Source organism: Peromyscus eremicus, chromosome 16_21 (assembly GCF_949786415.1).
Source record: "Peromyscus eremicus chromosome 16_21, PerEre_H2_v1, whole genome shotgun sequence".
NCBI classification, from domain to species: Eukaryota; Metazoa; Chordata; class Mammalia; order Rodentia; family Cricetidae; genus Peromyscus; species Peromyscus eremicus.
Window position 1 is genome coordinate 8,709,489 of NC_081432.1, and position 12,809 is coordinate 8,722,297.

The window sequence follows — 12,809 nt, forward strand, 5'->3', positions numbered from 1 at the left end:
TTCTAGTTTCCATCTTAGAATTTGTAAGACACTCACTAGACAAAGACCACATATAAACTTAACTGTGAAGAGGGGTGACCCTCCTTTTTCAGGGGAAAGGTGCCTGGGCCCAAGACAGTTTCCAGTTTTTATTTAAGTCCAAGCATAGGAAAGTGAAGGGGGGGGGGGTCAAACATATCCCCTATTTTGAAAGAGAAAGTAATTGGGTTTGTGGGATTCCTGCCCAGTCTAGGCCTGCCAGATTTCCCTGTGACCCATCCCTTCGGTGGGTAGGTGGAGAGTGTATGCTTTCTATACCTTTAGTGTCGGGACCCACGCTCCTGATAAAACTTCCCCGTAAAACAGGAGTTTTGAAAGTGATAGTGGATAGCTGAAGGGAAGGGGCCATGGTTCTCAGCTGAAGACACTTTGCAGTTCCTGACTTAGAGGTGACCTGAGTTCCTCCATCTCATAAAGCGACACTGCTGATCTGAGTCCCTCCATTTTGAGTCCAGTTGCCAAGAGGGAATGAATATCTCTACATCTCATTCATGTAGGTAACTACCGTTTGCCAGCACACCAGGAGGCACAAACTGAAAAGTAATTGATTTGTGCCAATAAATAATGTCTCTGACTTTACCAGCTTACCAGAAATGCCAGACACATGAGCTTATCCAGATGTGACCCCTCACCTGGGCTGTAAAGAAGGGACACCTAAGACAGAGGAACAACTGGTTATCATGTCAGGTCACTCATCATGAGCCTAGGCCACAGAAGTCACCTCAACGAAGAATTCCATCTGTCCCTCGGCTGCAACCCCTTCTCTCCTGCCTGGGACATGTCCCACTTCACACTGATGCTGGAACTGCCTGCCACCTTACAACAGAGAGCTGTGTGCAAAACTTCACATGGTCCTTAGGGAGCCCTTCCGCTGTGCTGTCGTCGGTGACTCCACCAGTGGGAGCTGGAGACACGGTTCTGAAGCGGTGTCCTTGACTTTAGTGCAGAAAAGAATTTCAGGATGAGCCAATCTGAAGCAAAGTAAAAGTTTTTTTTAGGAGAGATTTTAACACAAATTTAAGCATAGATGTTAGGAGGGAGACACGCTTAGTAAAGTACATCCCCAAGTGTGGACAGAGGCTTCACAAGAGAGACTTGTGTCTTTTTTTTTTTTTTTGTCTTTTTTTGTCTTTATTTTTTGTTTCCAATAGAGGGTCTCACTATGTAGCTCTGGCTGTCTTGGAACTCACTCTGTAGACCAGGCTGGCCTTGAACTCACAGAGATCTGCCTGCCTCTGCCTCCCAAGCACTGTGTGCGCCAACACCACTGGGTTTTTTCCCTCCTCTTAATGAGACCAGGGGGCAGTTCCTGAGGAGGGCCAGGCTGGATGGCAGGCCAGTAAGATCAAAACACAGGCCAAAAGGGTAAAAGAATTCCTTACTGAGCTAGAGCAGAGGGGAGTGAGACATGAGTGTTGACTGTAAACAAAATCTCAGTTGTGAAATTCACTAAATTATAGGTTACCAAGGAGCCTGATTAAACTCAAAGGTCAAACATGCCCCAGCCTTAAGTGTCCTTTTAACACCCTTATTTGAAATATTAAAAAGGAGCCTTGGCAGTCTTCACTGCAAAGTCTATTGGAATTCGGCTTTCAGCTGGGAGACTTCAACCTCACTCTGGGTGAGGGGCTCTCCTCCCTCCTCATTTTTCTTTTTTCTTTCCTTTTTTCTTTCCTATCTCCGGCAGCTCAGCCTTTGCTTTCCAGACAATGCGGCTGAGTCACTCTTCAAGCCTTCTGAAGCCATTCTGTTAAAGGTATCCGTGGTATGGTGTGATGAGTTATTACAGTGAGTTATGAAGACTGGGTTGGGGTGAAAGAATCGGCTTGGTCACAGCAGATATTGCAATTGAAGAGACTTGCGGATTTGTTACTCAATCTGTTCTGGCGTTATGGGAAGACACTATCTTGCCTATCTCTGTGACTGGCGATCTTGCCCCAGAACAGAGGCTTTTAAATGCAGGCAGCGGTGCCTGTAAAATGTCCTAGGACCTAAGTTGTTTTCAAGTGAACTCAAAAAGTAGGGCTTGGATCCAAGAGCCTGAGCAGGCACCAGGCCACACTGATTTCAAGTGGTGTGCAGATGGCCCTGTCCTGATGCAGCACCTGAGCCTGCGCAGTCCTTCCTGGCCTGTTTTAGGATCAGCCACCTGCTCGGTGGGGGCAGGGAGGTTCAGGTGGCTGTTGGTCCTCAGCTCAGATGACTCACTATGGCCAGGAGGGGATCTGTGGTCATCGACGGGCTTTTTGGGAAAGGGGGTCCTCAAGGCCGCCCCTCGGAAGACCCTGGGCTAGGTTGATAGAGGCTTCCTCCTGAGTCGGATGTAGATACAATGTTGCCAGCCAGTTGCCAACTATAAATAAGTCAAACCGCACAGCACGTGGGAGTGAAAAGCGATCCGCAACAGACACTGAGGACAGTCCCCCAGGATTCCTGGACGGGATCCTGACCCAGGGGCGGGTGGGGGGAGGCTGCCGGGAGTTGAGTCCAAGGAATTGGCAGATACCCAGAAATATCCGGGCGCCCCAGGAGAACCCAGGGGAGGTGGTCTAGCCTGAGTCATCAAAACATCCTGAGGCTCAAGGGGACCTGGGGAGCTGGGAAGGGGGTCTAGGCTGGGGCTCAGGAGGATTCTAGGGGACTGAATTCCAGGCTGGGCCCAGGAACACCCAGGTTACTCGGGGATGGGGCACCCCAGGAAGATTCCAGAGAACCAACGGGGGTCCAGGTTTGGCCCAGGAACACCCCGAAGAACTTCTGGGGGGCTAAGGGGGTCCACATTGGGCCCAGTACCATCGCGTACCCCAGAAGGACTCCAGGGGGCTGAAACGGGGTCCAAGCTGGGCCCAGGAACACCCCAGTGCCTTGGGAGGGTCAAGGCTGGTCCCGCGGGGCGCCCCTCACGTCCCCTCCCCCGCCCGCTGTCCGTTGGCCACGGCGCCCGCCGCTGCGCCGCGGGCCCGACTCCTCCCCCGCGCGTCCGTCCGCGCGTGTCCCCGCGTCCCCGCGCCCGCCGTCCCGCGCCGGCGGAACTGTGGGATCGCCGCGCACAGGAAGTGGCGGCGGCGCCGAGGCGGAGGGCGGCGATGGGGGCCCGGGGCGGCGGGCGCCGCACTCGCTGAGGCCCGACGCAGGGCCGGGCCGGGCCCAGGCCGAGCGCAGCGGCCGCACGCGCCGACGGGAGGATCGCGACCAGCAGGTGGAGTGCAGGTGAGCCGCGCCGCGCCCCGCCGAGCCGCCCGAGGTCGCCCCCGCCCGCGGTCGCCGGGCCCCGCCGCAGTGGCCGGCTGCGCTCCGCGGGGCGCGCGGCCTGGGAGCGCGGCGCTGGGGGCTCCGGGTCCGCCCGGCCCCTGTGCGGCCTGCCGGGCTCGCCGGTGCTGTGCGGGGTGCGCGGCGGCCTGGGGAAAACCGATCGGGAGAGATGGGGGTGCGGGGCCCGGGGAGAGGGCCTGGGCGGCCTCTGGCCCCTTTCTTGGGGACCTTGCTGTGCTCCTGGCTCCTCGGACTAGGGAACCCCAAGCTTGATTTCGGGGGCCCTGTGGGCTAGTTTCACTTTTTGCTTGCTCAACACAGAGGGAGGGCTGCAGGTGGGACGCCCTGCAGGAAGGTGCGAGGGCTTGCTTTGACTTTGGCGTTGAGACCAAAGGCCGACTGTGAATTTCCACGTTTCACTGAGGCGCTGGGGTCATTCAGTAACCAGAGCCTCTGGAGGAAAACACCTGTCCACGGTGGGCCACCAGGAGCCCTGGAGCAGTTGACCCCAGGTACCTATGACAGGAGGGTTGTGAGCACTTATGTGCAATATATGCAGGTTTCCTTTTTAACTTTGAGAGAACTTTAGTGGCAAGGGAAATGGTTTTAGAAATGGCCTTCCAGACCTAACTTTTAAAGCAGTGTGGAAAGTCTTGTCTGAGAGAATACTTAAGAGGCTGGGCTCTTTTCCCTGGGAAACTAGGAGGCTACTTGGATTTGAGACAAACTGGAATGACTCGTCCAGAGCTGAGATCTCTTATTCTGGGATTGGACAGAGTGCTGGTTGAGGGTGCTGGGTTTGTGTCTGTTGGAGCTGAGTGGGAGCAGCCCTTTCTGCTGTTATGGCATTTGGGAAATGGACTGTGTGCCCCCTTCAAAGAGGTCTGGGTGGGCTGTGCACTTACTCTCACTTGATCCCTTCCCACTTTGGGAGTTAGTCTATAAAGCTGATTTCTAGTATCTGGCCCTGTGCTCTGTGATTACATTGTTTCCAAGAGCAGTTACATGTGATGATATTCCCAGCCTCTCTTTGGTCTTGGTGGTGTGTGCTCCTTGGAGTGGCTATGCTCAGCAGGTGGATGTCAGTTGAGTGGCTGACCCAGCTCAGCATGGGCCTTTGGGAGGCCTTGTGTGTGGCCCCACCTAGGTTAATCTATATAGTGCTAAGGCAGAAGGTACAGTGCTAAGGCAGAAGAAGGTCTGGGTGTTGGAAGTTGCCTCTGGGATGGGTAGGAAATGTATTAAACAGTGTCTCCCAGGGAAGGAACACAGACGGGATGCTGGAGCTGAAGGGAGGTCTCTGTCCCACCTTAGCCCAGCACCTGGGAAGGTCAGTATCTGCTACAGAGGGTTGGGGAAACTGAGCAGAAAGTAACAGATCTTTGGAAGTTAGAAAAGAGCAGCCACCACAGCAGTCCTTGTTCGCTTCCCTTCTGGAGCTGGTAGGTCCCACCCTGGCCTGGCAGACTCTGAGCCACACTGGGGTCTGAGGAGCAGGGCTAGCCACTTGCCCTAGATTATGTCAGAAATCGCCACAGCCAGAATTTAAATTAAGAGCAAAGGGACTCCCATCTTCTCAGACCTGGCAGGTAGTGGAAGTCTGTAAACTCCGTCTCTGGCCCAGTTGGAGGTAGGTAGGGCCTGCCTGATAAGGTCCTTTTATAATTGGGGAAAAGCAGAGATGGAAATTTATCATTGTTTCAGGGGTCAGACGGCATCAGTGTTCCAATCACACTCCTGACAAGTTGACTCTGGTTAACTGGCCCAGTTCCATTTTCCCCTCCCAAGACGGAGCTGGTACTGACTGCCTGTTTGTCCCCGTCTCTGACTTGTGGCTTCGCTTAGGTCCTGCAGTGTGACCCAGTATCATAGCTTTTCAGATCCAGCAGTGGACCCTTGGCATCCCCGACTCCCTCTCTTGCCAAAGCAACACCCGCTTCCCCCACACTCCTCCCTTATCTCACACTACCCTCCCTTCTCTTTACATGCTTCTCCCTGTTCCGGCCTTGTGGACACCTCTGTGATTTTCCCCACCCCATGCTGTGGCTGGTGAGGTTTGAACAGCTTGTCTCTGGGCATGCCTGGCCACATTCGGCCAGCAGCTTCTTGTCTGACCTGAACTCTCTAACTGCTTAGTCTTCTCACTGAGAAGTTTCTGCTGCTGGAGGGTGGTGGTGAGTTTCGTAAAACTTTTGCTGTGGGACTTCACGGGGATTTTTCTGGAGCCAACTGAAGAACATTGGGATCTTAAATAAATTTTTCCAAGTTGTAACGTGAGCAACTGAACAGTACCTCATACCTAGAACAATCTCATGGTAACTGCAGGCTTAATTTGAGCTTCTTAACCTCACGAGGCTTTGTTTCAGGCAATTGCAATAGTGGTTCCTCTTTGAACACTCTTGCTGCTTTGTTTAGAGTCCGACATGTCCTGATTTTGTTTGTCAGGCAAAGTCCAGGAGTGCACGCTTGTCGCCTGGGCACATCTGTGCTTAGTTGTAAGGGACGGGGAGGCTGGCTGACTGGGCCCATGGTTCTTGCTGTGTCTGTGACTGGAGTAGGTGAGTGCTGTGCCCAGTGCCACTTCGCTCTCACATGTGGATGGAAGGGACATAGGCAGCGTATGTTCTAGATGTCAGTGTGAGTGGAGGGCAGTCTTTCAGGATATGACAGGCAGAAGCCTCCCTCCTGGCTGGAGTGCTTCATGTCACTTAGGACTAAAAGCTGAGGCTAGGTCCTTTTAAATGGGAACGAGGTGCCAGCAGCCCTAAGGCCTGTCCCTCTGTGACCCGGGAGCCATGCATCATTAATGGGAAGTGTCTCCACTCCTTTTGGGAAGGTGGGGCAGAACCATAATAAATGACAGTGGTAGTGGCTAGAGCAGTGGGGGAAAGCTGCTGCAGGGCACAGCCTCTCCCCAACCTGGAGCTCCGGCTTTGGCTCTCCGTCTCCCTCTCACTGCTGGCTGGCCAGGGGTGCTCTTCCTCTGGTAATTTGCTGACAGGAACATTCAATAAGTATATGCTGATATCACATTTGCCCCAACTTCAGAACAACTTTATTTATTTATTTATTTAGTGTGTACGTGTACCTGTGTGTGACCATGCATGTGGGTGGGTGTAGGTGGAGTTCAGAGGTCAGCATGGGTTATCTTTCTCGATTGCTCTCTATTGTTTTTTTAGAAAGATTTATTTATTTTTATTTTATGTGGATGAGTGTTTTGCTTGCATGTACGTAATGGCACTGCATCCTGGTCCTGATGTTGGAGGAGGCCAGAAGAGGGTGCTGGATCCCCTGAAACTGAGTTCTAGGTGGCTATGAGCCACCATGTGGGTGCTAGGAATCGAACCAGGGACCCCTAGACAAGCAGCCAGTGTTTGTTCTTAACCACTCAACCACCTCTCCACCCCCACCTTATTTTTTAAGATTTATTTTTATTTCCCTCCTCCCCTTCTCTTCCCCTCCCCCTCTTTCCCTTCTTCCCGTGTGTGTGTGTGTGTGTGTGTGTGTGTGTGTGTGTGTGTGTGACATGTTCAGGTACCCATGGAAGCCAGAAGAGGTTGTCAGACCTCTCCCCTGGAGCTGGAGTTACAGGTGGTTGTGAGTCACCCCTGGCTGCTGCGGACTGAATTTGGGTCCTCTGCAAGAGCTGTTAAGCTCTCTAGCTGCTGAGCTCCTCTCTAGCCTCAGCTCCCTTGTTTTTCCAGACAAGGTTTCTCACTGCACCTGAGACTCACTGATTTGGCTAGGCTGGCTGGCCGGCCACCAAGCACCAGGCACTCGCCTGTTTCCCTCCCAGAGCCAGGATTACAGGTCTGAGCTGCTGCACCGGGCTCTGGGCTCCTCGTGCTGCGTGACATCCACCAACCACTTTATGCTAAACTTTGCTTCTCTCTTTGCAGGAGAGAATGCAGCCACATGCCTGTTTTACATACATCTAGTTCAATTCTCAAAGCCGTACTGAAGAGAGGAGTGTCTCTCTATAACATGGATGAAGAGAATGAAGTGGGCAGCCGTGGGCAGGCAGCTTGGCTTGGCAGGTCTAGATTTCAAGCATGGGCACCATTGAATCTACAGGTGTTCTGTCCGCCAGACCACATGATGCTCAGAACAGCCGATATGTGAAAGTTCACATTTCTAAAACAAATTAAATGACTAGCTTTACGTGCACGTTTGTGTTAAGACTCGGCTCCCTTGTAGAGGCTATTCTTGCTGTATAGGGCTCAAAATCCCCACGTGAGATTCAAACCACAGCTGTATGCTAGGAGTGCTGTTGAGCTGGGGAGAAAGTTGCTCACTGGGTTTTTCTTCTGCCTTGGTGTGAAAGGTGTGTGTGACGCTTAACACACAGCATGTGTGTTAATGACCCAGCTATTGATTGATTCCTGATTTAGATCCTTGTCCCAGTGTAATTGGAGTGATTGATTGAGTGAACCAGTGTGCTTTTTATTAGAGAGACCCAGAAAAGAAGCAGTCCAAGTACTTCCCAAAATGTGATAAGACCGCTGAGATTTTTGCCAGAGTAAGGCGGAAGTCAGGCCATTAGGTGAAGACCACGTCAGCTAGAGTTACACGGGGAAACGGGTGCCACGGGTAAGTTCAAAGTACAAGAGGTCTCCTGGGAAAAACGCTGTGGGTGGCAGCGTTGGGGGGAGCCCTCAGGCAGGTCTGTGGACCGAGGCTGGAAGGAGGCAGGCCTGAGAAGGAAGAATCTCAGCCCCATGCAGAGAACCTCAGGCTAGGATGATGCACAGAGGGCCCATCCCCCACGGGCCCGTGTGTCCCTCGCAGCTGCCTGCCGAGTTCAATGGGCTCCTACAGCACTTGTAAGCTCCCCAGCCAGTAAGCTCACCTGTCCCGAGATGGCAGAGAAGCCTGAGTGGCAGAGCTCTGGCCACTTCAGAGAGGAAGTTTAAAGCTTAACAACTTTTTTTTTTTCTTTCCAGTTTGGCCATTTCTGGGGGGACATGCTGGAGCAGGAGGGCCGCACGTCCCATTGTCTTGTGCGTGCATGCTAGGCAAGCATTCTACCGGCAAGCCATATCCCTAGCACCAAAGTTTAGTAACAATGTGTTTTGAGTGTTTGCTTGTATACATGTCGGTGCACCATGTGAGTGCCTGGTGCCCAAAGAGGTCAGAAGAGGGCATAGGATCCACTGGAACTGGAGGAAGGACAGTTGTGGGGAGCTGCCATGTGGTTGAACTGAACCCAGGTTCTCTGGGAGAGCAGCCAGTGCTGAGCTACCTCTCCAGCCTTAAGTTTAGTAACTTTTTTTTTTTTTTTTTTTGAGACAGGGTGTCTTAACACAGCCCTGGCTGTCTTGGAAGTTACTGTGTAGACCAGGCTGGCTTTGAAATCACAGAGATATCTGCTTGCTTTTGCCTCCTGAGTGCTGGTAACTTTAGATACTCAGAAAAGGAAAAAAATGAAAGAAAAAAAGAAAAGAAAACAAATCAGGGCCCAGCAGAAGCCGTTCCTTCTGTTAGTGTGTGATGCGGCGAAGCAGGCAGTGTTGGGGTTTTGGGAGCAGCCCTGTGGGGTTTTAGGAGCATGCAGAAGACGATGAGACATGCAGCCCTGAAGCTCTGTGTGGTCTGTCAGTAACCGGTAGGAAGCTGGCGGTAGAGGAGAAAGCGCCCGTACAGAGAAAGACTGTCGTTCTGTACTGAGGTGGGGTCAGGCGCAGGCACACTGGAGAAGCTGAGGGTCAGAGCAGACAGGCACCCTCCCCGAAGAGGGCGTTGGCCGCTCTCTCCATCAGTGGTTGGGGCCCCACGACCCGGGTTCTAGGCGCTGGTTGGGAAGTAGCCCTGTAGCCACCATTTGAAGTCCTACTCCTGTTTTCCTGGAGCCCCCCAGCTGCGTCACGGTCTGTGTGACGGTGAACTGTCAGCTCTCGAGCAAGGTTATGGATGGAGATTTTAAGGACAGATTCCAGCAAGCGTCAGGCAGCAAAGGGAAGTGAGGTTGTGTGTGTGTGTGTGTGTGTGTGTGTGTGTGTGTGTGTGTGTGTGTGATGTGAGAGGGGTGGGGCTCTGTGGAATGTGGCCTGGCTCACCTGGCTACCAGCTGCTGACCTCAGTCAAGCGTGCCCGGCAGTCATGGGACCCAAGCTACTAGTCTTTGTTCTTCCAAGAAAAAACCTGAAATCTGGACACTGTGCAAGTTTCTATTTTAGCGTGGGCTGTGCCGTATCAGCACTGCTGTTGTCCACACTCGGCACCCGCCAGTGAGCCTTCGACTTCCCTTCTTCATTTCTTGAGACAAAGTAGCTGAGTCAGTGAAATGGGCTTGAGTGATCCTTCTAGAATCCACACAGACACAAGCCAAAGGAGCGTCCCCCCTCTGAGAGCAGGAAAGGGTTCCCTGTGAGGATAGAGGAAGAGAACAGAACATGAGTGCCAGGTGAGAATCAGTGACCCGCCGCCTGTGGTCTACGTAAAGATGGGTGGTCCCAAAGGATGTTTCCGGCAGGACCGCTTGTTTGCACACGGGCCCTCAGCTAGGTCCCCTCCCCTAAGCCAGCTCTAGCCACATGTCCTGTGCGTATGTGTGTGGCCCTCAACACCCAGCGTAAATACCTCAGGGGGTCAGTGAGCTGGAGACTGACTACATGTTCTTGGGCACGTGGTGCTCCCTGTTGACCTTTGCAGATAGAATGTTGTGGAATGCTGTGCTAGTGCTGTGGAGGTTCTGCCTAGAGGCCCCTGTGTGTAACCCCTGTGCTCCCCCATGTCTTCTCCTGTGTGTCTGTGTGTTTGCCAAGTGTCTGTCTTGTGTGCTCCCCCTGTTTGCCCATGTGTGTTCCCACTGTGTGCTCCCACTGTGTGCTCCCACTGTGTGTTCCCAATGTGTTTGCCCATGTGTGCTCCCACTGTGTTTGCCAAGTGTGTTCACTCTGTGTGCTCCCAGTGTGCTCCCCCATGTGTTCCCCACCCCGCCCCCTGTGTGCTGCCCCCCCAGTGGACTTCCTCTGTTTCTCCCCCTGTGTGTTTACTCCGTGCTCCCCACCCCCTGTGCTCCCCACCCCCTGTGCTCCCCACCCCCTGTGCTCCCCACCCCCGTGCTCCTCACCATCACCCCCTCCCCGGTGCTCCCCGGTGGTTCCTTGGCTGGTCCTGCTCTCTTCTCTTTGCTTTTCTGCTCCTGCTTTGCGGTCTGCTGGTGTGACTCTGCTTACAGATTGCTCCTGCCTGGTTTTCTGTGGTGGACTTTCTTGGGTCCTCAGGATGCCTGGCATTGTCCTGGCTCACCGATCCCTTTCCTGCTTGGGTTTATCTTTTTTCTTCATTTCATTCTAAGGAGCAGATTGTTTTATTGATTGATTGATTGATTATTTTTTTTTTTTTTGAGACAGGGTTTCTCTGTGTAGTTTTGGTGCCTGTCCTGAATCTCGCTCTGTAGACCAGGCTGGCTTTGAACTCACAGAGATCTGTCTGGCTCTGCCTCCCAAGTGCTGGATTTAAAGGCATGGGCCACCGCTGCCCGGCTATTTTTGTTTTTTTTTGAGACAGAGTTTCCCTGTGTAGTAGCCCTGGCTGTCCTGGAACTCACTCTGTAGACCAGGTAGGCCCAGAACTCACAGAGATCTGCCTGCCTCAGTTTCCCAAGTGCTGGGATTAAAGGCATGTGCCACCAGGCCCAGCTCAGGAGCAGATCTTTTCAATTTAGTAGAATATCATTTTCTTTTCTAGGCACTGCCTTTTGAGAGCTGCAATGCATAAGCCGAGGCACAGAGTGCATGTTCTTGTAGAGGTTTTAAAAGTCCGCTTCCCACTCTTCTGTCCGTAGTCTCTGTAGAGTAGCCTTCTGGTGAAGGCTGTAATGGTCCATGCCATGTTCCATTATTCCCAGGTGCCCTTATTATCTTTGTTGTTCTGGAAAACAGTGTCTTAAAAACGCACTCTACGTTACTAACCCCTTGCTGGTACTAGACTGAGACACAGTTAACTATTGGGCATTGATGTCATGGCTGGTCACCTAGCTGTCCCTCATGGTTTGTTTGTTGAGTTGTAATGTTCCGCACACACATACATGACATCAGGGATGACAATGGCTTTGTTCCTTCCTTGTGCAGTTAATAGTCCTCTCCTTGCTTTCCTGCCTGGCTTGGGGCCGTGGGATGGTGCCAAGTGGACAGGGATGGCCATCCTTGTCTGGTGCCTGAGTTCAGGAAGTAATCCTAATCCCTCTGTGCTGTTGATTCAAACATTGCTGCTTAATTTTCAGTGTTCCTATTTGCTGCTCCTCAGAACAGAGGATGTGATAGTGAAAAGTGCAGAGAAATGGAAATGGCATTAAGAAGTGCAAAACGGAAGGCCCACCTTTGTGAGATGAGGAATGAAGCCGGGGCGAGGCTGGTGACCCTACCGGGATGGCCACCAGGGTGGGTGTTGGCTGTGCTGTGGGACAGAGGGAATGCTAGTGTGTAGCCACTGTGCCTAGCACAGCCCCCTTGGGACTTGCAGAAACTGGGGAGGCTATTTCAGCCCAGGTGTGCACCTACTCTGTTCTCTTTAGTAGACACAAGCTAATGTGTTCAAAACCTGTTTATTAAGGTCAGCTGCCTAGTACTCTCTCAGTTCCTGTTTCCAGTGAAAATGGAAGAGTAGCTTGTGACACACACACACACACACACACACACACACACACACACCATGTGGCATGCTTTTGTGGTTTTAACTGTCTATAGTGAGTTGCTGTGGTCCAAGATATTAAATGGAAACTCCCATAAATAAAAAGTTTATTAGTTTGAAGTTGTATACTGTTCTGAAATCACACCATCCTGTTCCGCCTCAGTGTATCCACACTGTATGCTGTACCTCCTCGTTAATTACAGAGAGACCCTCTCAGTGGTCAGATCACTGCCACAGTACTATAGTGGTGACAGTTAATTCTGATGGTCAGCTTGATTGAATTAAGGGCGGATCTAACTGATCAGCCCTTTGATGGATCCATTTGTTGGGAGGTGGTAACAGGTAGGGAGTGGCACCTGGTTAGAGGAGGTAGATCCCTGGAGGCATGTCTTTGGAGTTGTGTCTTCCCTGGCTCCTATGTGCCCCTCTGTCTCTGCTTCCTGTCTTTCAGGAGGTGAGGAACTGCTTTCCTTCCTGTGTGTCCATCACCACGACACTCTGCCCAAGGACACAGGGCCAAGCCGGGAGCCCTCTGACCCGAGCCAGTGTCTGTCTCCCTGTAGGTGGTTTTGTTGTTGCAGTAACCAGTAGTGTAAGGCTTTGTGTTAAGTAATGATGGCTCTGGGGGCACCAGGGTGTGACACACAGAGGAGAGGGACATACTGGTGCTCACTGGTTATGGGGGCCTGCAGGGAAGACACTGTCTAAGATACCATACCAGGCAGCCCGCGAATGGATAACAGGGAGGGCCGTGTTCACACAGTGGACAAGTCAAGGCAATAGCTGTGAAGAAGAGGAGCGAAGGGCCAGCGAGATGGCTCAGCAGGTAAAGGGGCCTGCTGCCAAGCCTGATGACCTGAGTTTGACCCTCAGGACCCACATGT

The 12,809-nt window shown here is 52.5% G+C and overlaps 1 protein-coding gene across 1 annotated transcript in view; it reads left to right on the forward strand.

Annotated features, from left to right (window-relative positions):
- Positions 1 to 3,137: 3,137 nt before the first annotated feature.
- Agpat3 (1-acylglycerol-3-phosphate O-acyltransferase 3) overlaps positions 3,138 to 12,809 on the forward strand; it is an 88,553-nt gene continuing 78,881 nt past the window's right edge. Inside the window, exon 1 of the mRNA XM_059244157.1 lies at positions 3,138 to 3,249. The gene's annotated coding sequence lies outside the window, so the exon portion shown is untranslated. The remainder of the gene's footprint in view (positions 3,250 to 12,809) is intronic.